Below are 13,783 nucleotides of genomic sequence, written 5' to 3'. Positions count from 1 at the left end.
GCTCTTTTATAGAGAAAAGCATTCGCCAAGCCACCCTATTTAGACGTCCCAGAAATCCATTAAAAACTGGAAAACCATTCTTAGAGACAGTGGGAGCTAAAGCTAGGCAGAGTTTCTAAGCATGTGTCTTTTTCAAGCAATTTGCATGTTCTTCCATAATCCTCAGTTTTATTTATTTCCAAACCTTCTCTCCCATCTCTTCCCTCCTGCATGACCTATATGTTATGTTAAACAATCAACTCTAGCATATTTTTTTTGCTTCCCCTCTCAGTTCCAGTTACATTAATGATGCCAATGCTTTTTGCGTATTCTTAATCTCTGTTTATTTTGTCATGCATCTTGCATTCATGCAGACACTTTCAAATACTTATTAATCCTCTTCACCATCCCACAACAATACTAGTTCATATTCCTATTTCACAAATTTTCTCTCTTGATAATTTTTCCTTTCTTTTTTTCTCATTTGGACACAGACTGCCAGTTTTAGTGCTGAAACCCAGTTTTTCTGGGGCAGATTCCTTCCCTTTCCTTTCCTTTGTTTTCACCCCTCAACATTTATTTCTGTGCCAGAGCTAGAGGTTCTTTATCAAGACCTACCTCCTGAGACAGTTTAATACATTAATGCTTCTTTTCTTTTCTTACAATGCTGAGTGCCCTGTGAAATATTCATTAAATAAGCTTAAGCAACTGTTGCATTAATTGCCTCTGCAAACTATTTTGAAACACTTCAGGTTTTAACTTACCTCATGTCCATGCTACCAAGTTTTCCTTTTGTCACAAGGAGTGTTCCTGCAAAAAATGTTTCTGTTACTCTTTTTCAACATTAATTCAGGAGTAAAGCTGTATTTTAGATTGGAACAAGTCCAGAACTGTTATTTTTGATGATGGACAACACTTTCTTCCTCTGGAAGATAAAAAGGTCAAATTATAACAAGCTGTTTTGCCTTGCTGCTTCAGGCTGCCTCTGGTCCAAAAGATGAAATCATAATAAAGCAAATGCCTCAACTAACTAAATAATCAAGCACATCACTACTTAGAGAGAAGAGTAGAAAGCTGCAGGGTTGAAGAATCAAAAAGAAAGCCTGTGTACACATGGCAATAGGTCTTCTTGAAGTTTCCCTGTCTGTTTAAAAGTGAAGCAACAAGTCAGTGGTACAGACAAACAAAACCGTGATGTTCAAAACATACTGTAGACACCCGTTTGGAGGTGCTTATGGGAAAAGACAGAATTGTCATGAATAGACAAGGAAAGCACCACAGAGAGAAAGTTTATGCAGGCTCTGGGATCTCACCATTTCAGGGACTCTAAACTGCCAACCTCTTTTCCCTCTTCCTAAATCTTTCAGTGGAGGGAGCATTTGACTCTGGAGAGAGTCAGTCATGGGAAACACAGCTGATAAACCTAAAAGAAAGCCATTGCATTGTTACACAAGAGAAAAAAGGATGAGATGAGAAAGGCACGGTTGCCCAACAATGCCAACATTGCAGCTCAATTGCATTTTGCTAACAGAGAACTGTAATTGAGTATGACATATTTGGCAAGTGCTCAGAGCCCAAATAAAGTGTTGAAATAACCCTTTATAACAGTTATAACACAGTTTATAATGCAGTTATAACATGAAATTAAGAAATTTGCATCGAATTTGAGAATGAAAGGGCATATCCCAAACACCACCTATACTCACTGTGATACATCTAGTCAAATTTGAAACTATAATTGAAATATTTTGTGCTACCAAATACAAGAAGGAATATCACTACATCCAGCACAGATGTCATGGATGTATTCCCTAGCATTCCTAGCTCAACAACTGTGAACGTTGACAGGAGAGGGATGGTCATCAGAGACCCAGGCCACCATCCTAAACAGAACTTCTTTCTCCACTTACCTGATCCAACAAGGCCCTTCTTAGGTTTTTACATGTTTTAAGATAATTAAAATCAAACTAGCATCCTTGGAGATGAAGTTGAATACATGAATAGTAGCTTCCACCCCAATGACAAGGCTATGCTCAAAAATTTTCTCTCTATCAGCTGGTCTGAATTAGTAAATCCAAAGAATTACAGCATATGAACAGGGCAGAGGAGAACTGCTAAACCTGACAAAGCCAAAAATAGAATTTTAGAGTCCAAAAGCAATATCACAAGCCTGATATAAGAATATGAAGTTCCTGAAGGTCAAAGACTATGTCTGAAGTATAGGACCTGGAATCACTCACTGGTCCCAGATGTATCCTGACTCCACTCTGCCCAGGATCTATGTCAGGATGAGGGCTGAGCACATGCCACCTGCCAGGCAACATGAATTCCAAGGGAAAAACAATTAACAAACCTTGCCTCAAGACTTCATACAGATCAGATTTACTGCTCCACCTAGACAGAGCCTTTAAGTTCTCTTAGTAATGAACCAGCTAATTAAATCAGCACAGAGCCCTTTCACTGCTGTTAACCAGCCCAGACTGCTAGCACAGTCTCATTTTCCAACATGAGCAAACCCATGTCCTGGCTCCTGGATGCCCTGAAATAAGAAAGATCCTGGGAGTCTATAATTTACATTTTATCTCAGTTACACTTGCATGAATCTGGAGTAAATTCAGGGAGGAAAATGGAGACATTTCTGATTCCAAGCCATATAATTCAGGTGAGGGTCTGACCACCCAATATGTCTGCAGAGAAACTCTTATGCCCACTTAGGAATGAGTTGCATTCATTTAGGCAGCCAGCTCGCACCTGGCTGGTCTACAATTTCTACCATTTCCTTTTTCCCCTGTCAAATCTTCCTACCCTCAACAGATGCAATTCATGTTCTTTTGATGGATGCCAAAGAGTGGGTTAAATTCTTGTCCCAGTTTTGTGTGTATGGAGTTGTTAAGCATCAGAAAGGAGACTAGCCAAAAAGACACAGCATATCATCCTGCAGATCATTAACTGGAAACGTAATCTGCCCCACTCTAGGTGTCACCTCCAAGAAAAGACCACAGAATGAGAAGCACAGTGCTCTGAGCATGGGAGTACTCTGTGTTCCTCTCCCTGCCCCATGTGCAAGCATCACAGCCAGCAGCCAAGCACAAATCAGCATTTTACACAAAAAGTCTCAGAACCTGATAGCAGATCCAAACAGCAATTCAGCGTCACGCACTCTGAAGTGGTCATGTAATTTATGTATTATAATAATCTGGTTTTCATCTAACCTACTAATTCAACCATTGTTCCATTTAAATAATTGGCAATCTGACTCCCCACCCATGTTGAGGAACATGTACACTGCTCTCTTGCAAGGATACCATTAACCTGGACAAAATGCCATGAAAAAAGAACAAAGATAATTTCCCAAGGGAAAAAAAAAACCAGCATTCACTTTCACAGGAGTTTATCTCCCATTATATACTTTAAAACAGGTAAAGTTTTGAACATTTAGAAGGAGAAATTATATCTAGCACTGTTTGAAAGGATCGCTTTCAACACTTTATTGTAGGAAGGGTTTGGGTTTTGTTTTCTGGATTTTGTTTGATTTTTTAAACATATCTAGAGTATATCTACAGTAATGAACCTCTTTCCTAAAAGTGTTATGTACTATTCTGGTTAGACCCCACCTGGAGCACTGAGTACAATCCTGGTGTCCCCAGCATAAAAAGGACACAGAACTGTTGGAGCAAGTCCTGAGGAGGGCCACAAGGTTGATGAGGACTGGAGCACCTGCCCTGTGAGGACAGGCTGAGAAAGTTGGGTCTGCTCAGCCTGGAGAAGACTGAGTGGAGACCTCAGAGAACATTCCAGTATCTGAAAAGACTCAGGGAAGTAGGATAGGGACCCTTTATCAGGAGCTTTAGTGATAGGACAAGGGAGAACGGCTTCAAACTGAGAGAGGGCAAATTTAGGTTAGATATACAGAAGTTGCTTACTGTGAGTGTGGTGAGGCACTGGAACAGGCTGTCCAGAGAAGTTGTTCCATTCCTGGAAGTGTTAAAGCTGGGTTAAGTGAAGCTCTGCGCAATCTGGTATCGTAAAGGGTGTCCATGGCAGGGGGCTGGAATTAGATGATCTTTAAGCTCCCTTCCAACCCAAAACATTCATTGATTCTATGATAATCAGCCTAGCAGTGGCTATAGAACTTCTACATGGGACTTTCTAATTAGCCACAATAAAGACAACAAGAGCCACACAACACTGCTAGGGACATTTCTTCTGTCAAAAATTCCTTAACCTGGCTCTGCAAGGCAGTGTCCAGCCTTGTCTTTAAACACTGCTCTTTCTCACAGAGTGCTACGCAACCAGCACTCAGCATTTGCTCATTTTAGCCACAGTTTTCCTGTCTCCTGTAAGGCATTTGCAAGTCTCCTGTGTAGCCAGACGCTCCCAGCTCCAGGTTACTTCGTGATGCAAGTGAGGTTACAGCATGCAAACAGCCAGGGCTTTCAGCCTGGACAATCATTTACACAGAGGGGACCTTCCACTTGTACCGCATTTCACAAAGTCAGCAAGTGCAAGGCAGTGAAGAACCCCATCCACAAAATGCTATTAAGCATTCTTACCCTAATTACAAGGTTTGTGGGGTTTCTTTCAGTTTTCCACTTCAGTTTGGAGTAGTCAGCCACCCGCACAGTATTACAAGTAGCATAAAGAAGCCACTGGCCCTTTCAACACATGAACTAGAGGGTACAAATTGCAATTAAAAGGCATACTCACACCATTCTCCACTTCTCTTGTTCTGTACCAGAGCACAGTTATTCTGTGTTGGTCCTCACCAAGAGATGCACTGCCATGAAAGGAAACAAGAGAAGTTACCAATGACGAGTTCCTCATTTACCTATTCTATTAAGAATATTTTTTTTAAATGCATGTGTTGCAGGAAAATTATGTACTCACTTTATTAGGCAAGAGTATTGAATATGCCTGTTGTATTTTTTCTTTATGCATTTATTAAAAAAAATTTAAAATTTGGAAGATGAATGGTATAAAAACAGAAATAAATTGGATCTTATTCCAGAAAAAAAAATGCAGCCTGGATTTCCTAAGTGTTTATCTAGCACAGTGCTCTTTTCACAGCTCATTTCAAATTTTACAAATGGTCTTTTTCATTACAAATTTTCAGGCCAATTCTGTCAAATACAACAACTGAAAAGTTTCCATAGAGGCACAAATTTTAAGAAGCATTTCTTTGCCTCATCAAAATTTTCCCTTTTCCCTTTATTTCCTCTCCATCATATAATTTAAACCAATGGGTGGAAGTTCTACTCCTAAATAAATCTTTTCTTCCCTATTGATTCCATTACCACATACGTTTTCTATATAGTGGAGATATTCACATTTTAGATGGGTTTGTCTTTAACTTAGATGTTACTTTCTTCAGCCTTCTCATAATTTTAGGCTTCCTCTCAAGTCTTAGAACTCAATATGAGCCAATCTGACTCTTCAGGACTTTCAGACAGAAGCAGTGAAGCACATTTGCCTGAGTCATAGAAGTGTGAAAACAGAGCAGCACAAGGAGCTTGTTTTTTGCTAATCATTTCAGCAGGACTTCAGCTAAACTTGGAACTTACTTGAGGAAGGCCTAAATCTCAAAGGTGGTAGGTACACACAAATTGTACTGGTGTAGAAAGTAGTTCCTTACTTGACAAAGAAAGTAAAAAATACTTTCAGTACAGGAGTTGGGTACCAACAGTGAAAACATTTTACTCCTGAAGTAGCCAGGCTGCTGTTTGGGCACAGAGGGAAGTCCTTTATCATGCTCCTTTGTAAATTCACGTCAGTGGGATCTGGGTGTAGAGAGTGTGGATTAGGCAATGGGGGAAAACTGTGGACCTGCCTGAGCTGCCAGTGCCAGTTGTCAAAAATCAGACACAAACAGCCTCCCCTGAGGAATTTCCTGGCATGAAAACTGCAAGAACTTGGGGGCATATGGACTGGGACTGAGCTGAGATTGCCATGGAAAGCATTATGAAACTCAAGTGCCGAGCCTGCAGGAGCACCATGGGCTTTGATGTCTCTTTAGGGCCTAACATAGCCTGAATGCTTTTGGCTTGCTTTTCATGATGTTCCCCAACTGTTCCATAGCCTTTCCATGGGGACATCAACTTCTAGTGCCCTCATGGTTTATCTTGCACTGATTTCAAGCCCTCAAAATCCACCAGATGTGAATACTGACAAACAAACCCATTTATCTTGGGAAGACGAACCAAAAGCAAACATGAAAATAACCCTCCATGTTGGATAAAAGTTCCCTCTGGCATCTCTCTTTGGAAATAAGAAATACAAGACAGAAGTTCTCCTTTCTTATTCTTACAAGCTAAGCTAATTTTTCTCAGTCACATAGAAAGGAGTTGAACAGGCTATCAATATAGCTTAATAACACTGTCAACTCTTTGCTTTCTGCTGAAGCAGTTGGGATGAAAAACTGGTTCATTCTTATCACTGGATATTTGCTTTCTCCTCTGCAAAACTACAGTTTGTTACTATGGGATTATGTCAAATAACCACATATTATTTCTTTGTCCCTCAATTCCAAGCCCTCCACATCCTCTGGCTGGGCTTGGTCCTGAACCATAACTGACAATTTCTGTAGAGCTGCTAAGGCACTCATCTTGTTCACTGAGCTCCTGTTCTCCTATTCCCTGAGCAAAAAGTCAGTGCCCAGGAGCTTAAATCCCTGCTCTCTGCTCACCTGCAAGATACCAAGAGAAAAAGCACAAACAGTACTTGTTCTACCAATCACCATACACTGCAAACCACACACTGCAACTATGTCATTAATGGGATTTGTTAAGGTTGGAGAGAATAACCAAAACAATCTATAATTTCCTGACAGCTCCAGCTGAAGGGCAAATTTCTTCTGCCTGTTCTGCACTGTGGAGCTTTAATTGTATATTCTATTCCCAGAGGGCTAAATTATACTCTCAGTTACAACCATGATATAATTAAAGTTAATGGAGTTGCTCAGGTCTAATTGAGGGCGTAGTTTATTGCAGCAAATGTTACATTACAATAAATCATTGAGAAGGATTCCAAGCTTTATATATCACTCAGTTTCCAGAAATCTGAGTTAAAAGTCTTTAAATAAAGCTCCACTGTAGTGGGTAATTCTCCTCACCAAAAAAATCAATGACTATACAGTAAGCAGATAAACACTGAGTAGCACATTCATCACTTCTATCAGCTTCTATAACTATCCTATTTTTGGTAGCTTTTTTGGGGTTTGGGCTGTGATTTTTTTGGGTGATTTCTTTGTATGGCTGGGATTTTTTAACACATTTTAAATTGTTATAATGCAAAGAATCCTATTTACAAACAGACATCTGATAAAGAAGCAGTGCCACAAACATACCTGCTGTGCACTACAGAAACAAATGTTAACTCCTGCCTGTATGTGCATGCACAGCAGAGAGAAAGGGCTTGTCCTCCTCTCAAACATACTACTGGACAGCCAGCAAAGGCCTTGTTCTAACAGCTGTGGACAGAACCAACAGAGCTGAGTTTTAACCCAGCTAACCTGGGTGCCACTAACAGTAAAGCCAGGACAAATTTGCCCATTTGAAAGCCATCCTTTGGTAAAGTGTGCCTTTAGATTCCAATATTAGCTGCATGAGCTTTGCCAGTATTCCCACAGTGTCCATAGCAAACCCAGTGCTTTACGTCTCTATCCTGCTATTACACCTTTGAAAGTAGAGTGGATAAAATCTGGAACATGCCAAGTGAAAAGTTTTCATGCTAAATTGTCACAGCAGTTTAGTTTACATGAACCTGACCAGAAATCTTTTTCACCTTGTTCTTACAGATAATCCCTTATCTCTACCACAGTTTTACAGGTCTACCATTATTACACCTTCAATTCATCAGAGGCACATTAATCTAAACCACCATTAAAATAAAAACTCTGTACTTCAAACATTGACAGATAATGCTGAGATTCGAGTCCTTAAATGTGGCTATCCAAATTAACTTTATTAAGTTAACATTAAAATTAGCTGCTTGCATTCTTATAATTATGAAAGATTTGGAAGATAGAGTATTTTTAGTGTTCAGATTTTACAGCCAATGCTCAGAAAAGCCTCTCCCTTTCATTTAATTTTGCCTCACATTACCTTTTCCCTTTACGCTACATTTTGACACCTTTAGAGACAGAACACCTAATTTCCAGGTCTGTAGCAGCTGGAAACGCTTTGTGTGTGTGCGTGCAGCTGTGCGATGTCTTTGTCCTCTTTATCTTAAATTCTCTTTTTGTGTTTCTGCTTTGCACAAGCTGTTTCAGGAACTGCTGTTGTCAAAAATCACTTTCCCTGCTCTAGGCTTGGTATTACCACAGGGAGTCTTGGGAGCCGAAACCCTGTCCCCAACTATTAAATAACTCTTCTTTCTTTAGTTCCCCATTTTTACTCTGTAAGCACTCCTTAACCACGCAGGAGTTTTTACAATACAGGCCTGAATCGATGAATTATTAACTTTTTTCCTCTTTTTGTGGGAAGCAACACAAAGCACCGGCTTTTAAAAGTTAAACAAGGATTATCTCCTGTGACTGCGAGTGATAATTGTGCCATTAGCAGGCGTTTATCCCAAGATTATCCAATGCCTAAGGGTCTCCAGATTTCAAGCTCTGGCTCACTTTTTATTGCCTGAAGGCAGGGAAAAAGCAGGTCAGGATGAAGGTGAATCTCTTAAAAGCTCCGGCTCGGGTCCCTGTGTTTCCCCTCCTGAAAGGAGGAGGAACACAAAATATTTTAGGATCCTTTCAGCAGGGATCTCTCCTCAGGTAGTCTGCTGGCCAGCAAATTGGAAAACATATCACGTCTACTTATGTTTTCCCTTGATATTTTGTACTGCTTCACACCACCGCATCTTTTGAAGATTTCTTATTTTAAGTAGAGCCAGCAGTTGGAGACTGCCTGTCTGGTTCTACCACCACTGAGCAAGCTTTCAGTCCTCAAAGGTATTTTAGATTAGTCTCTCTCTCTCTCTATATATATATATATACATATATATATAGATCTATACATATATATCTATATATAAATATATAAAATGTATGAGTCTGTGTATATGGAAAAAATATAAATAGACAAATGAAAATGTATATAACCAAATAAACTGAGACATTACTTATTTAAAAGTTCTGCTTTTACACTGTTTATGTCAGAATAGATTTTTTTTTTTTAACTTCAATTCTTTCTTTCTTTCCAGGTCTACACTACCACAGAATTTTGTGCCATTTGCCTTCAAGTTCTTCAGTGCTGGGGTTTGGTCAGCTTTGCACAGATCAGAAGTGGCTTTCCAGGGTTCCCTGCCAGCTTTCTTTGGTCTTAAGAAAATTGATTCATGCAGCTCCAGTTATATCCTTGTTGGTAACAACAAAAAGCAAAAATAGCTTGTTTTAGGAAAGGAATATACTTACTTTTTCCTGACAGGATGAAGTACATGACCATTCCATTGGCTGGATCCCTATTTGTCTTGGAATAAATAAAAACTGATATCTATAATAGATAGCATATAATGATATAATATAGAATATGGAATAGATAATATAGAATAAATTATAATAATAAAAATATATCTAAGTTGTTATAAACTCAACATCAGTTGCATAGGAGTAGCCTACACCCTTCTGGAACTGCAGACACACCAAGAATGGCCCTGCACAAATGGTTAAGCACTGGCCCAAGTCAACAGCTGAATCACATGGCCAGTCAGCAGACTGTGCTGGCAAGAGAAGGAAGAGGAATTCAAATGTCTGGCCATGGAAGGAGAAGAGCCAGCAGCAGCTGCTAAAGCCAGAATCAACGGGCTGCTCAGGGATGCAGCAACACGGCTGGCATGAGCTAGACCTGCTGCACCATAAATTCATGGGTCTGCTGGGAGCTTTGTCAGCTACTGTCCATGAATGGCTCCAGGACCTCCCGTTCCCCTCCACAGAGAGTCTGCATCTTCTGTGGCTTTTGAGCACACTAAGATTTTGGTATGTGACTCAGGAAGAAGGAGAGTTAGGCTAACCCCAAACTAACATCCAAATACCATGTACATCTTGCAGCATATGTCTTCCACACTCGATGGAATGAGTGAAATCAGATATTCCTGTGTTTAGATTATTTCAAGCAAAAGCATCTCTTGGGAAGATTTAGCCCTCTTCCATTCTCTAATATCCACCACACAGTGATCATGACAGCAACCTTTATCTGAATACTTTTAGCAGCTGTTTCCACAAGCCAGTTTGGGAAATGGGAAAGCATCTTTTAAACTGAATGTTTATTTCAATGCTTCTTTTTAGGGACCATCTTCATCACAAGTCAGTGCTTCAGTGAACATTACTGAAGATTGGCATGAAGAATAAAATATAAATACATGGAAACATTCCTGTTGGTCATTAAATTCAATTAAGTTGTTGTAGTTTAAACTTAATTGGAGCTGTGGGGTTTTGCACACAACCATACAAGAGGTATGAAAAATTAAAGGTATAGGAGATCATCAGTTGCAGGTGTGCATGCCATTATACAGTATTTTTTAGGAGAAACACATGACATGAAGTTACTACAGACACACTGTTTACTGGCCAATGCACATTTGGTTCATATTTTTTTGTAGAGGTAATAAATAATAATATTAGATATAAATGGATTATAATGGGCTTGAGAGATCATATATGACTTTAGAAATGTCTCAAAATGTTGCCTGCCACTCCTACAGGCAGGAAGAAATTATCTGCTTTATTAATTTTTTTAGTAACTATCTATTTATCCAGGATTGTATCAGACTGTAATGTTGCTGTAATGTCTAGCCATTTTCCAGGGAAATTATGTGTGAGCTTGCCTTTTTTTATTTTAAACATCTGAACATTTTTGAGCTTTTTGTTGTCTTACAACCAAAAGAGCACTTAGTCTAAGGATGCTTGAAAGGACTACCAAGGGAAAGCTACTCTGAATAATTGGGTTCTTGCATTGAGTGTTTAGAGTGGCACATGTGCTGGTCACTCTTATTTTTTCTGGCAGCAAGCTCCACAGCATTAGCCCAGCTCCTGTGAACATTTTGTTTCCTGTGGTTATGAGACTTTTCCCATGTTGTTGACAGCTTCATTTTTTCAGAGAAGCAAAGCTGCAGCATGAGGTCATCTTGGTTCATCTGCTATCCCACAAACAAAGAAAGACTGGGAAGAGCTAGTCTACTACAGAAAGCATTGGTGTACCTTAGAGCATACATAAACTCGTAATGTGTGGCATATTATAATATATAAAAAACGTGCTTATTCATTTCCCAGGAGAAAAAATATAATGCACTGATTCATGACTACAGAATTAATACCCAGCATATAATATGATTATTCTTTCCAGTTTTATACAACATAACAGGCAGCAAAATCAAATTCTGTTCGGATGAAAAGTCATACCATGAATATACTAAAATGCATCTCTCATCTTTATTCTAAGGCATGATGTCACATAGCTTAAAACAACACACTCAGGAAATGATGTGTCTTTTTCCAAGATCCTTTATCTTTTAATTTTGTTTATGCAAGACCTGCCTCAAACAGACACAGTATCATCCAGGCTTCCTGCTAAAGCTCTTACTCACCATAAAAATTGGAGAAATTGCTATTACTCTTGTTATTATTATTATTGTCACTGGCAGTGTAGGAGAGTTACTCACAAGCAGATGCTCCTCCCTTTCTTCTGCTGTGCTCATGAGCCTTTCCACTTTGACTGAAGTACAAAAATGGGGCAAGACAAATGTGCAAGGCACAGGAAAGCATTCCAAAATTCTTAGACGGGACAAATACCTAAACTTACAGCATCAATGAGATTTAACCCTGTCAGTTTCCCCAGCCATCCACAAGGTCTGTAATGCAGCTCATGCCAATTTCCATCTCAATATCTACAGTTTAACAGAGCATTTAAGGCACAGTGGAGTTAAGGGAAGGACTGAGCCCATTCCCACGAATGGATTCATTGGCTCCTCTTTCCCATAATGAGAGAATCACAGAATATCCTGAGTTGGAATGGAGCCATGAGGATCATCCAGCCCAACTCCTGGCTCTGCAGAGGCTGGAGATGGAGACTGTAGAGGGAGACGGATGTTCTTATCTGTGGCACTCTGTTCCCAGGGTCCCAGCTGAGCTTCCCAATTTCAAGCTGAGCAGCCAGAATGAGCGAGGGTGAGACGAGGCTGCACAGTTCACAGCATCCTACCGGGCTGCACGGTGCCCTCTCAGCTATCATTTCAACCAAAACTAACTCTTACCAAATATGAATAACTGCCTTGACTATGTAAACTGGTAACCTTTTCCTAACATTGCTGCTTATAATTAGATTTCACAGAAAACCAGACTGGTGGGTTTCTTCGAGCCTGACATTTTTATAATGTGAAATATGTTGGATCAGGTAATCAAAAGGCCTTAAGGTCAGGTAGCATGACTGAATTGCTGTTAGTAATTAAATGTGCAATAAATAAAAGTATCTGCTGTAGCTAGAAAAGACCATGTAGGTAGCTTCGTGTTCTGTTTTATAAATCATATTAAAAAAAAGTGTAGGGGTTGTTTTATATTAAACATGGTGGTTATATGTGCCAAAGATTTATTAGTCCAGTCTGTCTTATGGTGAGTGGCTGCAGTCCAGATTCATGTGGTAGAATAATAAAAAATTTTTAAATGGCTGTAGAAGTTGATGGACCAAGATGGAGTTAGTTACTCCATTGGCTGCCTGTGATGTCATAGCTGTGGCTGCAGCCCCATATATGTTTACGAGAGGTTTATTCCCCTTAATTTCCACCTATCTCATAATAACAATCAGACACTCAAGAGCAGACTGTTCCTAAGAAATCACTAGATTTCCCTGCTGACTGGAGTCTCTCAGCCCCATCTACTTCCCCCTGAACCCAGGGTCTGCAACTGTGCCTCTGAATTTCTCTCTTCCTCAGTCTTTGCCTCCACACTTTGCTGGAAAGGAACAACTCTATTTAGGGTTAGGTTTTGGGCAGGCTATGGAAGAACTTTCTGTTCCAAGCACTTAGCATGAGACCCTGCAAATGCTTAAACACATATACAATTTCCCTTTTGCAAGTAGCCTCATTCACTTCAATGTCACCATTATGTGAACAAAGTTATAACCCTGCTTAAAGGTTTTCAGGAGACTTACTACCTATATTTTCAGAGGCCAAGAATGCTGACGGCTCTTAAAGAAAATAAAATGAAATAGAGACATGCATGATTTGGACTATGTTTAGAATTTTCTCTAATTGCTTTAATCAAATTCCCACTAGGCATTGAAATTAAATTGTCTACGTTAGCTGAATTCCACTGGTCATTACTGGCTGGCAGTGGTTGATGTATCAGATTTTCTATTTCTTGTTTTTCTTATGCATGGGTGTATTATATATAGACATTACTGGGGTGTCTGGCAGTCTCCCAAAGAAACTGCCTTTACTTCATGGCAAGATTTTTAAAAAATGCACTGTTTGATGTTTCAAAATGGCTGCAAATTCAAATTTTGGTCTGTTTTTTTTTTAAGGCTTTCTATCATGCAACCTGTTGCATGAATTTTGAATGGTACCATGAGTAGGCAGATGGGTATCTGCTCCACAGAGTACAAGTAAATCAATTTGAGGGATTTCTTTATAAATTCAAAATTGGAGAACCTGGTCTGCACTAAGCAGACAGAAGAACTTAAAGAACTTATATACATAAATATATATATATACACATACACACTACACTGAAGGACTCACCAAGTTCTGGTGCAAAAACCCTAGCTACAAAAAAAAAAAAAAAAAAAAAAAAAAAAAGATTAGTAGCTAAATGAAAAAAAAAGGA

The 13,783-nt window shown here is 39.4% G+C and overlaps 1 long non-coding RNA gene across 1 annotated transcript; it reads right to left on the bottom strand.

Moving 5' to 3' along the window:
* Positions 1-743: 743 nt before the first annotated feature.
* On the bottom strand, positions 744-9,579 carry LOC120500689. Its single transcript, XR_005627157.1, has 3 exons — positions 9,383-9,579; positions 4,689-4,756; positions 744-789 (listed from the first exon to the last, which is right to left on the bottom strand). It is a non-coding gene; the product is annotated as an uncharacterized LOC120500689 (long non-coding RNA).
* Positions 9,580-13,783: the final 4,204 nt, after the last annotated feature.

The sequence above is a fragment of the Passer montanus genome, unplaced genomic scaffold (genome assembly GCF_014805655.1).
Source record: "Passer montanus isolate IOZ18808 unplaced genomic scaffold, ASM1480565v1 scaffold188, whole genome shotgun sequence".
Classification (NCBI taxonomy): Eukaryota; Metazoa; Chordata; class Aves; order Passeriformes; family Passeridae; genus Passer; species Passer montanus.
The sequence above is the reverse complement of the archived record's forward strand: the minus strand, read 5'-3'. Positions and strand labels throughout refer to the sequence as shown.